At 31.7% G+C, this 15,867-nt stretch overlaps 1 protein-coding gene across 1 annotated transcript in view; it reads right to left on the bottom strand.

Annotated features, from left to right (window-relative positions):
• LOC125070931 (cyclic nucleotide-gated cation channel alpha-3) overlaps positions 1-15,867 on the bottom strand; it is a 60,503-nt gene that overhangs the window by 35,111 nt on the left and 9,525 nt on the right. The window lies entirely within an intron of this gene.

Raw genomic sequence — 15,867 nt, 5'->3', positions numbered from 1 at the left:
AAAACAATATTTTTATTTAATAACCTAATATTCTAATTTTAAGCTTTTATTGTAGTTGGTTCTCAAAATAAGTTAATATACAAATATATTGATAAAAAATAAAATACAAACTCAATACAATTATATACTTCTACTAACTAATAAAAATTAAAATATTCTTCGAATCCATAGTGTTAAATTATAATACAGACGAAGTATTATAGTAGACCGTTATAAAAAATAAATGTATTTATAAAAGTTAAGCGAAATACTATAACAAAGTACCTTTATAAGAAATATAATATTTCACTTGTAATACTTTGTAACTTCAAAAACTATTACACGAAATATAAAATACCTTAAACGTCCATCATCAAAACAATACAAGCAAAAATACCAAAACCTTTTAACGTCTCGTACGAACGAAGGTCAAATAAAAGGAAAACAATAGAGACAATGAAAGCGAGCCATCTTGCGAAGCAAATAAAATGAATAAATCGAATAAAGCCTATTCTTGGGCAGACTCTTTTTATAAACTGTCGTCCACAATTTTGTTCATTGAGGCGCCACTCCCCTAAAGATCCGGTCCAAATTACAAGGATGAAAGAAACTCCAACGTACCGCACTAAGGTGTAAAAATTTGAGAGAATGAATAAAATCGATTGCAATCAACCCACCCAGGGTCTGCTAATTTTATATACCAATATAATATAATTTTTTGATATAAAAAATAAAGGATTTGTTCATGATTATGTAATACATATTCAAACGTAAAATAAAAGCACTTTTATATACACATGTTACAGTGTTATATTAAATGTTCGGAAACTAGATTCTATCGAGAGGAACCGGCAAGAAACTCAGTATATGAGTAATTGGCTCATATACTGAGTTTACTATAACCGATGAGGGGATGATTTTTTAAGGCTACATCTGATTGTCAAATAATGACAAAACCAGCTATAAAACGTTTAAAAATAAATCCCTCTATGTATTTACCAATTTACAAGTAATGGGTACATGATAAAGATTATCAATTATTACGATTACAAACCAACCTCTTCTATCAGTCTCTTTGAAATGCAATTCGTAACACGATTGAAAACGTAATAGGTAGGTAAACGAGTTGTGACGTCATAAACGTAAATGTAAATGGCCGTGTATATAGACGCGTACGTTGTTTCATTCGCAGCAGGCAGTGGTTTCGGTAAATTTTAATGACATGTTACGTCGCAGTGCGGAGTACGGGTGCGAAAAGCCAGCTCTGGTTACCGTCTGCCTGCTTATCATACGTTATTGCTGTATCTGGATAAACAGATTAAATTCGTTATGCCGGCTTTTCCCGCAAAAAGATTAATTCGTCGGTTTAATGAGGGCACGTGCGGCGCTGGATATTTCATTATTTTGCATTGATGTCAGTAAACTTATCATACGATGAATCGATGAGGGAGTTCATTGTTAAGATTTTCATGAAATTGAGTGTTTACACAAACAGAACCTGTTTTACAATTTACAAAGAATATCATTACACCTATTTGGAAAAGGCCTCCTCTCTTCTCCCTTTTAAAGTTTGTAACTCAGTCCACCAAACCCTTTCAAAGCATACGGGCGGTGGATACACACGTGAAAGAATTTCATCCGAAATATTTAGGTTTCCTGGCCACAATGGTACAAAGGAAATTTTAAAAACAAATTAAAACGCTGTGTTGCTTAGCGGGTTAGCAAATACAAATAAAATATTAATTTTCATAATTTTATTTATGTTATTGCTGTATCTAATATATCTATAAAATATATATGTGCATTGTGCATACTAAGACTGGCTCATTGATCTTATAAAAAGATTCTTAAAAAGTTAAAAAGTAAAGGGTGTTTTTGTTAAATAAAACCTCAGTACCAGCCTGGGTTTAGAAAGTCGGCTGTTATACTCGCAAAATACGTAAATACGGTGGTCCTGCACCTGATCTCTCTCCGATCGCCTTGTATTGCTGTTCCGATGGACTACATGAGTGAGGGAATATAAAGTCCACCTGTGTTTGCCCACACACTTGTGCATCGTAATATGACTACAAGGTTACAGATTAAAAAATAATAAAATGAACTAAAACCGTTACGATTATTTCTAATGTTAGATTAAAATGATAAGGAAGTCTTATATTCTTGTCGAATTAGTTTACTTTATACAATTACTGCCCATTCTGATTTCGTACAGGTGAAATTCATACAAATTTACAAATCCCTAAAGTTGAAATTTCCATAAACATTTTTTGTGGATGCTTATATCATAAACCTTGAGTATATAAGTAGGTATATATCGCATTTAATGGGTTCAAACTCTTCATTTAAAATTACCCAATCTTATGAGCCCATATATAAAATTATTGTAATCATATCTATTTAAGGCAATTGAATAACGAAAAGGTGCCAGAAAACTGAACGACAATGTTTTAAAATAATTATGAATAAAATAAACAAAAAAAATACCTTTGGCTGTTCATTTAACGCAAATACTAAGGCTCTCGCGGTATTTATTTGGACGGCCTTCGTGTCTCATCATTTAATGCTGTATGAATGTTTGAATATATTGAATGAATTCGTCTATACCTAAAACCATACGACCAACCCCCAAAAACGCTAGTGAAGTCGCGAGCGACACCTAAGTTAATAAATAGTCAAAAGTGTGTGATATCTCATAAAGTTTTTATGGTAACCTTTCCTTAACCGTCTTAAAAAGAAGAGGATAGTTTAGCTAAGCATTTATAGGTTGTAATAAAACTTTTTTTTATACTGCTTCTTTGCTGAAATTTAAGTTCTACAAAAAATTAAGTCTTATTTCACTGTACATATCTGTTTCCACCATTTACACCTCAATACAAATAAAAGTAACACCAGCTAATATATCTATAATTGTATATCAATATTTAAATTTTTAAAATTTATCCAAAATAGTCACATTACACTATACAAGTCTGGAGCCCATTTAAATCTTGAGATAACTTGAATGCAATTCTAAAGTCATTGTCACGAAAGACAGGCCTTTTCTTTACTCTCATAACTATACTGAAATTTATGTGGTGTAGACAAAATATATCGAGTTGCAGTTATTGAAGCGACAACATGACTCGTGTCTCGCTGTTGTCTTATTCTTGGCAAGGAAATGTTTTCCATTAACTTTAATTTTAATAATATAGGATTCCCCAACGAATCCATGGCTGTCAGTTGGTTTCATTAAAATTTTGATCAAAAATTAAAAAACATAATAAAATAAAAAATGTTTATTGTGTTACATACAATGCTGAATCTTTAAAAGGCTGGGGACCAAAACCTAGTACGTTACTAGTAAGGACTAGTACTTGTGTTGGGATGGCCCGCTCTACCATTACAAAAAAATTAAATGTATGTACAATCTTTTAGAACAATAGAAATAAGTTAGACCAAACCTAATAGTAATATGCCAATGTGTGTGTGTGTGTTTGTATGTGTGGGTGTGTGCGTGTGTGAATTAAGAAACTCGTAATAAACTTTCTACATATTTCGTTGTAGCTTAAGTCTAGTAAGTTATGTGTCAATTAAATTTTTTTATCGGATAATGCCATTTTTTTACTTATATAATTAGCTAGAGATTTCATTATTTTTGGATGTCCAAGTTTGTCAACCTCTTTTAAATAGAATTTTGTCGGTTACTTTCTTTTCTATTTTCATCCGTGAACATTAAAATTGCTGCTCGAAATATTTGCGCGCTTTGATAAAAATCGGTGACCGAAGGCATAACGTTCGTACACACTGCGTCGTACACAAAACGAATGCTAAATCTTGTCGTCTGTTACGACGTATTTGATCGTTGGATCCGGTTCATTGGACCATATTGGCACTGTCTGATAATACGTAAAAAAATATTTTAACCAACTTTAACAACCTTTTTTTAAAACATTTTTATTTAATTATGTTAAAACAAAGCTACAACTCGAATTCGTGTGCACTTGTGTTTGCAAACGCAATCATATCTGAGCTGTTGGTTAACCCCACTAAGATAGGCTACTGTAGCCGAAATCTATCATCTACATGCCATTACACTTAGAATAGAAATAGAGGTAAGCAGAGTGAAGCTATTTTGAGTCGGTCTGTTAAAAGATGATTCTTAATTTTTTAAGTTTTTTTTTTTAAAGTATTTTTTTTTTTCATCTGTCAAAAGATTCTTGCCGAATATGAAAGAATAACTCAAGGAGATATCTTCATATCATTAGTCCTCATATAGTTTATACCAAGTAATATCCAATAATAACATCCATAATGCATCAATTAATTGTCCATATATAATTGTATATGATTTAGTACTTAATTTATATTGTCATTTTAACTAATACTTATCTAATATTACGAGTAACACCCTAAAGACGTAACAGTTTAAAAAGCAGTTATTTGCAGGTGGCCGACCTGCAAATAAATGCACACTAAAATTTTTAATCACACCCTACCTCAACAAAAGCATAAATTCAAATTATTAAAACGAGTATTTATTTAATATTTTATAAAAAAAAAATATTGCACATAAATACTCATTTAAATCTTTGCATGCCTTAAATATATTCGTTTGCCGTCCCATTTAAAACAATTGCAAGTAAATAATTAATGTAAACAAAATTTATATTGTGAAAGCAGAAAAACATGCTTATATACTTTCATATTAATTTTACCGGATACAACTACCATTCATTACACGAAGAACTTTTTAAATTCAGTTGCATTCGTAACATATATTATTGAAACATGTTCCATCGTATCTTTAGGTCACGAATTCATTAAAATACGTCGAATAGTTTCGAAATGGAACAGATGCTTCTATTTATAAATGCAGACGTGGAAATACGAGAACGATTAAAAATTCATGAATTCAATGATATCAGTAATATGATGGTACCACAGATGCAAAATACTTCACTGTATGCAAATTATCTTTCATTGCAATTCAAGTGTTTATTTACTTGCTCCACTTTCGCCTCTGAACCGTGATCATTAAACAGATAACTTTTAAATTGATATGATATGCTTTTTTTGTATTTCAATTGTATTCCTGCTGAACAGTAAACGCTAGTCGAGCCATAGATAACACGTAGCCAGCGGCGCGCCGCACTGCGACGCAACATATCATTAAACAGGCAACTGCGAAATACACAAGATCCCATTACAATTAAGTTACAGATTATTATTGTTAAGAGAATACAAAGTTTTTGTTAAATAAAATGTATTCACATCGTACATGGTTTTATCGTCAATAGTTAAACATCTTGTAATTATTTTTTATAAAATAATAAATGTTGTTATCAAAGTTGCCATACAAATAACATGGTTATTGCTATGGTAGCTGATCATTAGCCTCGTGTATGGTACCTGATGGTACATTGTCACCCTCTCATACTTTTAGATATTTTGTGGCTCCTGTGTTACTTTACCACTAAATAATGTATATTTAGTGGTAAAGTAACTATCGAATGGATGATACTCCCTAATATACGTCTATACAAAGCGCATATAATTGTTTTTTTTTGTGTGTATTTATTAAAATATAAAATCAATTCATATACTTGAAACTTAGGTACATAATAAATACTGGTGAACAAAACAGGATTACACAGCAAAAATAAAACTCCAAAAGAGACTTACTCCGGTAAAACTCTAGGGTTTCACAGTGCGTAACTGAATCAGTACAAAAAAAAAATCACACGGAATTTCGAAAGCCTATTCGACAATACCACACTCGCGAGAATGGTCAGATTTATTTTGCCGCGATATTTTGCAATGAAACAAGGTATGTTTCAATATAGTTTGTTAGATTTTCAATTAAGTACCGTCGCTCAATATTGTATTACGGTATCACAATAGAATTACAAAATACAAAATGTTATACGGATACATCGGCCATCATACGCTCAAATTTCTCCGAAAGATGATTATGTGCAATAATCAACTAACTGGTCGTCCATTATCAAAATTAGTTCACGCAGATAGAATAGATACTGATATTACAATTATTAGAGCAAATTCGGCTGAATGTCGTTGTCAAGAAAATAGAAAATAATGTTGAACGAAATGTAAAATTACACAAATATTGTTTTAGTAAAGACATTTTTAAATCATCTTAACTAGTTAATTTCTAAGGTTTTTATGATTCATCGAAAGATCAGACGAAGATTTTTTTCTAATTATTAAATAATAATTCTGAAATAAATCGGAAGAAACTAAATAAGGCTTCGAAATTCAAAAATGATTCGACGAAATTTTTGGAAAAATTGTTATAAAATTTATAATTTACATTATTGTTAATGTACAGCTAGTCGAAATAATTTGAAACATTTTATTATTATATAAGGTGAGTCCTGTGTGATAAATATCCGACAAAAGTTACTTTAGCCAGAAATGTTATACTCTTGGTAAGCTTATATCAAGAACTTTCGCAGTATGTATATTTCTGGCGATTGTTATCTCGAAAATTCTATGTGCTATATCATAAATGTCACTGATATACTCCATTTTCGCTAATTGCATAAACTTTCTTCAAACTCATTAAGATTTATGTCTTATTCCTGTTTAAGTATTGCAACTTTATACACATTATATTTTTCGCATGCCTAATAGATAAATGGCGAAAAATGGCGAAATAATACAACAGTAATTACGTTTTTTTTTTTTATGTTTACGATTTTTATGTCCAATGTATTATGTTTTAATTCCATAATTTGGATTTATGGGTAAGCTGTTTAGGTAATTTTTTTTACTATATGTATAAATAAAAATAACAACTTCCCTATACAGATTAAAGTGACTATCTTTAAGTTTAACGTAGTTTCAAATATATAGTCAAATCGTAGAATATTTAAAATTTTGTACTTATTACATAAACATTAATATAAATAAATCAAAACGACAATATCCATAACTCATCAATTGAGTTAATAATGTATTTAATTCAATTCGATATCATGTAAACAAACTGGTCGAGAAAAATCGATGCTCATTAACGACGTTCCTTTTGTTGTTTAAATTAACAGGGAATCGGCGTGCCATTCGCAAGCTATTCAGAAAACGTTCACTCATGCATACATCACGACCGGTTAATTGTATCAAGCCACCAATTAAGTATCGTTTGCATTGTCAAAGTTAAAAGAGACATTATTTTGTTCGCGAAAAATCAAGAGAGATACGTCCGACGAAGCGTTATTGCCAATTCACTTTTTGACCGATCGCGCGTTAAACAATCCCTCTTCACTCCGACTTCTCTTTATTTGTATTGTTATAATTTTCTCCTGTTCTTGCCTTTACCTCGTATGCTTTTTAATTTACCAAATCGACATCGATATCGATTTCGATATATAATAATAGGTAAAGCAATATTATGTAATCGAATGTATTAAAAACGAAAATATACAAAACCTAGAAAATATTCGTGTCGATGCACCGGATACCAATTACAGCTAGAGAAGATAGCTGAAGGCTATAATCAAACATTATTTCCAGTCTCCCGTCGTAACAGGACTCTAAGTTTGCCACTTCCCTAGATGTCAATACGAACACAACCTACAATTTTGTAACTCGTCTGCAACTTGTTGCGAGTAAGCAGGGTAGGGCGCTAGCTTGGATCAAAGTTTCCGCTCTAAACTACAGTACTTACAGCTTCTGAACAAAGGCTGAACAAAATTACATATAGATTTACCTTCAACGTTCAAAATGAATTTGCATTTAATTTGATACGAGTACTCTGATAAGTGTCTAAAGTCAATGTTGTATGATTTTCTATTAGTGTTCCTCTGAATGTTTTCCGTATTTGACTCATGTCGTAAAATGTAAATTGTCTCAACAATAATAGAAATAATTATAAATTACTAGACAACTAGTACTGCCTATCGTGGTTAGTCCGTGGAGTTATATAATATACTAGTGAGTTTTAAATGCGATACGTTTTCTAATCCCATAAAAGTATGACCTTATTTATATTTCTTGGCGAGCCAAAGACGATACACGTGATGATAACGGGTCGATGAGATAAAAGTTCCGTCCATAATTCATGTATCTGTGTCTTAAAGTTCACGATGGGCTATATTCATAAATATTAACTCAGGTCATTGACTTATATACATATATGATACAATAATTATAACATAGATATAATTTTCATTGAATACATGGAAATGAAAATTTCAAATTTTCAAATTAATTGCATGATTTAACGGCTTGTAAATATTTTATCATATTTATTTGAACTACACTAATAGTTCATAGTTAATATTAAACATATTGTATTGAAAATATAATTATTCTGTTTTAAACAAAGCATAATTAGATGAAAACAAGAAATTTTAACCAATCTGTGTCTCGTATAAGTTTTCATTCTTATGTTCAAGTAATTCTAAAGACACCGGAAGGGTTCAATGATCTCATTCATTACCGTTGTCCTAACTTAGCGCCATTTTAATTAGTTCTGCCATTCGCTCGAGCAAATAACAGAATGGAAACAAATATTCGCCAATATCATCTAAACGTGCTCTGCTTAACGAAAATATTAACTTCTTTAGGTGTACGAAATGTATGACTAAAATATAAGAATCATTTATAACAAAGTATAGAAGAAGTTTTTTTAAAGGCATTTTAGTGAGGAATTTTGACAATTAAAACAAAAACCAATTTAAAAACAATTGACAGGTTAGGATAAAAAATTGTGTTGCGGCGGTAATTACATTTATTTGCCTTATAATAGTATAATTGTGATATTTTACCTTATTTAGTTAAACATTTGGCTAAACTTTTATAGAATTTTCAATTTTGTAACAAATATCATTAGCGAAAGTTTGGTTCAGCGGTCCTTTTTTTGTATGATTTTTCTATTTATATTCCATCATTTGTCGTTGCCATTACTAACAACAAAACATTACTCAGTTAGTAAAATTCCGACTCTATTGATTTACCTCCAACAATTTCAGTTTTATCAAACATTAAGTCACTTATCGACGACTACCGCAAACAACAAGACCATTGAATATTTATTATATATTCGATATAACCAACTAGTTGTCGTCGGTGGCTAAGCTCGCGTTTTAGGGGTTGGTCATCAGATGTTATCTGACACACAGACAAAGTTACTTTCGCTTTTTAATACTGACATACATAAGTATAGATTTTCCTACGATTCTATACCCTATTTTTTATTTACGAAATAATTAAATGTCAATCAACAACAATTACAAACTAAAATTAATCTTAATTATCCAAAAGATCAAATTATAATAATAGGTAAACTGTAATTTCATCCGTAAGCTTGAGATTTAAATCTGAAAAAGGTCTTGGGATTATTAATTAGACATAAACAAATTGGTACGCTTAGTGATTATTTCGTAGACATAATATTATTGAAGGGCATTAAGTGCTTATTTAAATTTACTTTGAAACTATGTTATCCTAGTACTTAATTTTTTATCGTGTGAGAAAGTAGACGAACATACTCCTATACAATTGAGTCACCTGATAGTATATATATATATACCGAAATAACAAAAACTATCGAAATTTTTGACTTTTTATTTTGAGTTAAATCACCGTTCACAATATTTCGGCAGTTTACAATCTCGTGAGATGGATTACTACAATCTAACGATATTCACAATTCTACGATGATACATATATCAATAATTTCGGCGTAAGTATAAATGTTAATCATCTTAAGACCCATCAATGAGCGCGTATATGAAAAATAGTATGTCCCTTGTGCCTTTTATTACACTGTCTGGGGCTGTATCTCAAGAACCGCGATAGCTAAACAGTTGAAATTTTCACAAATTATGTATTTCTGTTGCCGCTATAACAACAAATAAAATACTAACAACAAAATAAAATAAATATTAAAAGGGAGACCTCTCATACAACAAACGCGATTTTTTTGCCCATTTTTGCTCATGCCAATAACTGTGTTTGCCTACTGTTTACCTAGTCGCTGGTATGAATCCCTTCTTGTGCGAGTCCGACTCGCACTTAAGAGTAATATTAATTATGTATCAATGTTTATTTGACATGAGTTAAATCTTTAACGTCATATCACCTTTCAATTAAGCGAAATAAGACAAGGACTTCAAAAAGACATAAACGCCTTTGAACGAATGTAATAAAAAAGGAATGAAATACTTTAGAATGAATGAATATTATAATACACTAATAGCAATTTAATAGTGATACAGACTATATTAACTTATAACGAACCAATTCCATGTACATTTCGAATGCATGTACATTGAGTCACAATGAATCGTTTCAAAGTTAAATTTTAAGGCAATTGAACGTAAAAATATTAAGCTCATCGCAAAAAGATGACGAGCTAATCGAATTTCGCGAGTTGGTGAAAGTTGTCAGTAAGTTCTCGGATTCAATTAGTAGATACGCCGTATCTACGTTCGTCGTTCGCACCGCTGCCGTGTCGTGTACTACAATAATTAATGTAATTCAATAGAAAATATGTATGTATATATAACACGCTCCTCTGCCCGGCAACGTGTTCAAGTTGTCATTATATTATTTGAAAAACTCCGTCATTTCGCGGCATTGAATCCTACATTATACAATGTTATGTAAATTTTCCCTCTTTAATAAATAACGAATATTCTATTCAAAACTTTATTTCTTTAAAAAAAAATTCACGGACAGTGTCCGACAATAATTTATTTTAATTATCACGAATTTTCGTATCTTCTTGTATTTAAAAATTAAATGTAATTCTAATTAAATTATTCTGTCGATCACGGGCTCTAGGTCTCAAGCCAGAATTAAGTTTGAATAAATAAGAATGATAATTTTATAAAGTACGTTTTAAAATTACACGAAAATTTTATATTATACTTGAAGAGACCAGGTGCGTATTGAAAATAGACATGACGTCGGGAAATTTGAACAGAAACTGTTTTTATTTCTTTATCGTTAACTATTATCTTTTCCTCCCAGTGTTTGAAACGCTTGCTTAACAACCAAGTGCGTAAAATAATTTATTATACAAAACACTATTTTTTTTTTTCTTTTCTGTGGTTTTTGTTTATGCCAAAAAGGCACAGATTATTTCGCCAATATCACGTGCTATGGAAAAGACACGATGAATATTGATCGGTACGGTCTAGAAGACAGGCTTAATTTCATTTTGAGTAAATACTATTTTATATTAATATGTCAAAATAAATATATGTTTGTGCGTTTACATTGGTATGTCATAAACATACCAATGTAAACGCACACAACAGAATAAAGCAGCAATCGTTATCGTTGTATTCGCAATAGGTAAATACGCTACAAATTACTTAAGATATTGGACCGGTAAAAGCTAAAAGGCCGTTGCTGAAGAAAGTAAATTATTTACGGGAAAATGTTACGGCTTGATTAAGCCGAAATGAATCATGTGCCAGTTAATAAATCGTGTTTCAGCAGTGGCAGTTTTGCTAAACAACTTCCCTCAACAACAAAATGGTTTTACCAAGATATACTCGTAATGAAGTTGGTAGCTATGAGCAAACTATTACTAGGTAGACGGCTGTAGATTGAATTAGACGAATACGCTCTAACAGTGAATTATCATATGAAACTGCGTGTGTGTGAGCTTTCGGCTAATGCATTGCAGTTATCATTGCAGGTAACAACTGTATGTTTTACTACCACTCACCGTCTCAGGCTTCAAGAGTATGCAATTAATGTCTATTGATAGTGTACGTACAATCTCATAATATTCAATTCATATAATTTTCAGTTGAGTCCTGCATGGTAACCGATTGTGTCAATGACCGAACAGACACTTGCATAGATCGGCGCCGGCAAAATTCCGAACACCAAACTTTTTTGTTATTTTTCAATTGAATGGTGTTAAATTAATTGAAAATTTTATTTAATTAATCAGATTACTCATGTATGTTTGTTTTGCTTTCTCGCTCATTCATTATGACTAATGACAGACGGAATTGCAGCACGATAACAAACAAAATGATTATTATTTATTTTACAAATAACTGCTTCGACTAATTTTAGGATTTTATTTTATTTTATAGTAACGTACAAACTTATAAGTAACAAGGACATCCTCAAGATATACCGCAAAATGAATATGCTTTGTTTTAGGATGACGCTAAATGATATAGGTATTACTACTTTCACTGGTGTCCACACAGTACTTAAAGCGGCCACCAAAACCGTGTGCCACCGTGTGCTGATCTCAACTAAAGCTTGACTAAAACTAACGGTATATCTAGCAAATTATTTAAAGTGTCATGTGTTATGTGTGACTTTCTTATATTATGATTATTATTTTTATGTCACATTATTATCATTTTTGAAGTGGATAACACATTGTATGTACTACACTGGACAAAGGCCTACTCTTCCCTAAAGGAAAATAAAAATATAGCTGAATTTCATCCTTCAATGGCGAGCATGAGATGAATTTTAAACACAAATTAAGTACACGAAAACTCAATGGTGCTTGCCCGAGTCGGAACCAGAAATCATCGTTTTCAATTTACGTGTTCCTTTTACGAGACCACCTCGACGTCGTTTCGTGGTGTCGTTGCTACGCAGTTATTTTAGGGCACAAGAGTACACGCTAACTCAGGCCTACGCGCTATTGCCTCATTCGTTTTCACCAGACAGAATACAGAATCGTCTTAACGTGCTTACCGAGACAAAGACTTTTAGCCTAACCCTCAGCCAGAACCTTTAGCTAATACGAATGGATATTTTGTTGATAAAAAACATTTGTTACTGAAAAACATTGAAAATATATCAATCCAGCTTTTCGCCCAAATTTCTTGTCTGTTGTGCACACACATATTTTCAATGGATGTAGCGTAGTGAAGTCTGCTTTAATAAAATCTACGGATGCGTATACACATCCAAGAAAGTAATAAAGTCCTATATGGCCTTATATAGCGGCGTTGCGTTTCCTCAGACCCAGCCTAAGAATCTGTACGTGACAACAGAGAAAGCAGAAAACAAAACACTCAAGCTGAGAAAGAATCCCTACGCGTCTAAGTGTACGGCTATTGAGAAGGATATAACATCCTCACAATATTTGAGATACAGCGACGAGAAAGCTACAATTGCACGAAAGCGTATCCCATGCAGCGGTTGAAAATATCGCGTCGTAGGACGTATTTTCTGCCAAGGACAGCGAAGTTACTTTGGGTACGCTGGCAACGAGAGCACAAATGGCAACCACCAAAAAATTCTAGATTACAACCTTAAAATGACGATCGATATTAGAGATGATCCGCTTATAAACAGACTGGCCGAATACCATCCAGATCGGATAAGGAATCCAGAATCCCACAAAGACAAATAACACCCGTTCAAGGACACATTCCGAGTCAACGGATATGTCGCCTGGAATCTACGACTTCTACTGTGGACTCATATTTATATTCCATATGAATGAAATTAAAAATAAAGTCCTAAAATTTAAATTGTGATGCTGGCTGGTAATAACATCATATACACACAAAATTAAACATAGATTAAAAAGATAAGATACTGTTGTCTTAGATTTTCGCGATTATTACACATTGAAATAAAACTAGTTTTTTAACGGATTTAATCGCGTATATTAATTATTTTTAACATCCCGACGTTTCGAGCACTTTGCAGTGTTCGTGGTCACGGGCAGACTAGTCTGCCCGTGACCACGAACATTGCAAAGTGTAATATACGCGATTAAATCCGTTAAAAAACTAGTTTTATTTCAAAGATAAGATACACCAAACGCACGGATAACATGTCCTTGAATATACAAATATAACAATAAATGAAAGGTGCCTATACTTATGCGTATACGTACGCACGTGAGAAGTTGTAAGTAATTTAAAAATAATTAATTACAATAAAATAATAACAATCTACTTATTAATAATATAATCAAAATTATTATTATAATAAATATAAGTTCTTCTGTTTTCACCAATACTGGCATAAGTATTAATAAATAAAAAATAATGTTAATTTATATGTAGTCATTTTGTCCTCAGTATCTAAACTATTGATTCAATTGTTTAAATTTGGCTAAATTTTCTGCATACACAATAAACAAGATTTTTTGTAAGTTTATCTTTCACAACACAACGTGCTATATATACCCTTATTTTATCCAAACGAAATCTAGCCGTAACGAAACGTAGCTAGTTATTTATAAATGTATTATGGGCTTTGTTGTTCAAATAAATAAAGTTTAAAGTCTGAAGTCGAGCATAATGCTACTTTTAAATGGGAATCAATAACGAGAAGCCCCCGTCATAGTCGATAACTCATACTTATTCTATTAAAGTTGTCCAGCGCCCTCATTCTGTTGGCACCGATGCTATTTTTAACGCGGCTAAAGGCGCCTGAGGGTAATTAATACATTCAGTCGCCTCTTTATATGGTTAGTTTTACGCCCGTGACATTTTAAAATATGTATTTTCTTCTGTATTTCTCTGAGATTTCTCCTTGGAAAATATTAGTTTTTAAGTTAACGGGATCAATTTCATAGATTAAACGATACTTGAAGAATATATAAAAGTAATACAGACTCTGCCATGTGCTTTGGAAATTATTATTTAAAACTGTAAATCTGACGTTAAAAAAACAGCGATAAAGACTAATTTTGATAAACTGTTCATGTTAGAAAAGAGTAACCGTTTAAAGATCAAATTCCGCCGGTTCTTCGAATGAATCTACATTCAGAACCGACTGTAGTCTTACATTAAATTTAATACTGTAAATTAAAAGCCTTATTGAATAAAGAATATTTCTTATAATATGCGATAGTCAATTAATAATGTAATATTGAAAGATTTGTTGTGCATTAAAATAATTAGTTAACAAGTACTAATAAGTATTAATAAGTTACAAAAATAATGCAACCGGATAACGGGCCCGCAAGCTAATAATCGGGACAATTGCATCACAGCGGTATTCATTCGTAATAATCCCATTGTTTCAAAACTCTCACAATTGAAATCGATTCAATTTTCTGTGTAAGTGCATTCGACAATTAGTCTACATGTCTGACTAAAATGATACAATAATTTTGCTTTGTTTAAATCATATGATCTATTTGAATGTTCGGTAAAATATAACTTTATATTTGTATATCATAAAATGCTCTTTACATATAACTTACTATACGTCATGCATAACAGAGTTTTTTAAGATGTATGCTGTTTTTATGACATGCTTACGCGGACTGACTGGGTAGCAAAGAAAGTAAGTAATAACAAAAAATGTTCCTCGCATTCTTGCCACTATCTCACGGATTAATAAAATGAATACAGTTTTATAGAATTTGTTATAATTAAAAATATAAATAAGCGATATGACTGCTGATGTAGATAATTTTTCTCATGTATTTGGGCTCGCACCGAACGTCACGGGCACGCCAAGAAAAAACACAACTGGTCAAAGCTCCTACCAAGTAGATCGTTTGAAGCTTATTTTACTATAAAACTCAAACACCTTTATTTACCGGTGTTTTTCGTCACTGTACGACACAATTTATTAAACACAAATTAAGTAAGCATACATTTGATCTCGAGCACAAGCGCCAGTGATGTAGACTTGCGACCTTCGCCTAAGATCCACTTCATTTAAGTGTTATGCCATCGAAACTCTTTTTGATCGGTACTTAACTTGTTGAACCTATCTTCGAGCTATTTTTCTCCTTACAGTAACAGAGGTCACGGAAAAATTTACGAAATATGATTTATTAAACAATCATTTTTAAATTATGTTTTTGAACAATTAATATTGAGAAGACTCAATAATTATGGGCATTTCGGTTAAGCGTAAAAATATTTGACACGAAAATTAATTCTCATACCCATTTAGATATATGAATTATAATTAAAA

The sequence above is a fragment of the Vanessa atalanta genome, chromosome 2, assembly GCF_905147765.1.
Source record: "Vanessa atalanta chromosome 2, ilVanAtal1.2, whole genome shotgun sequence".
NCBI lineage: Eukaryota > Metazoa > Arthropoda > Insecta > Lepidoptera > Nymphalidae > Vanessa > Vanessa atalanta.
Note: the sequence above shows the minus strand (reverse complement) of the source record. Positions and strands in the feature narration are given on the sequence as shown.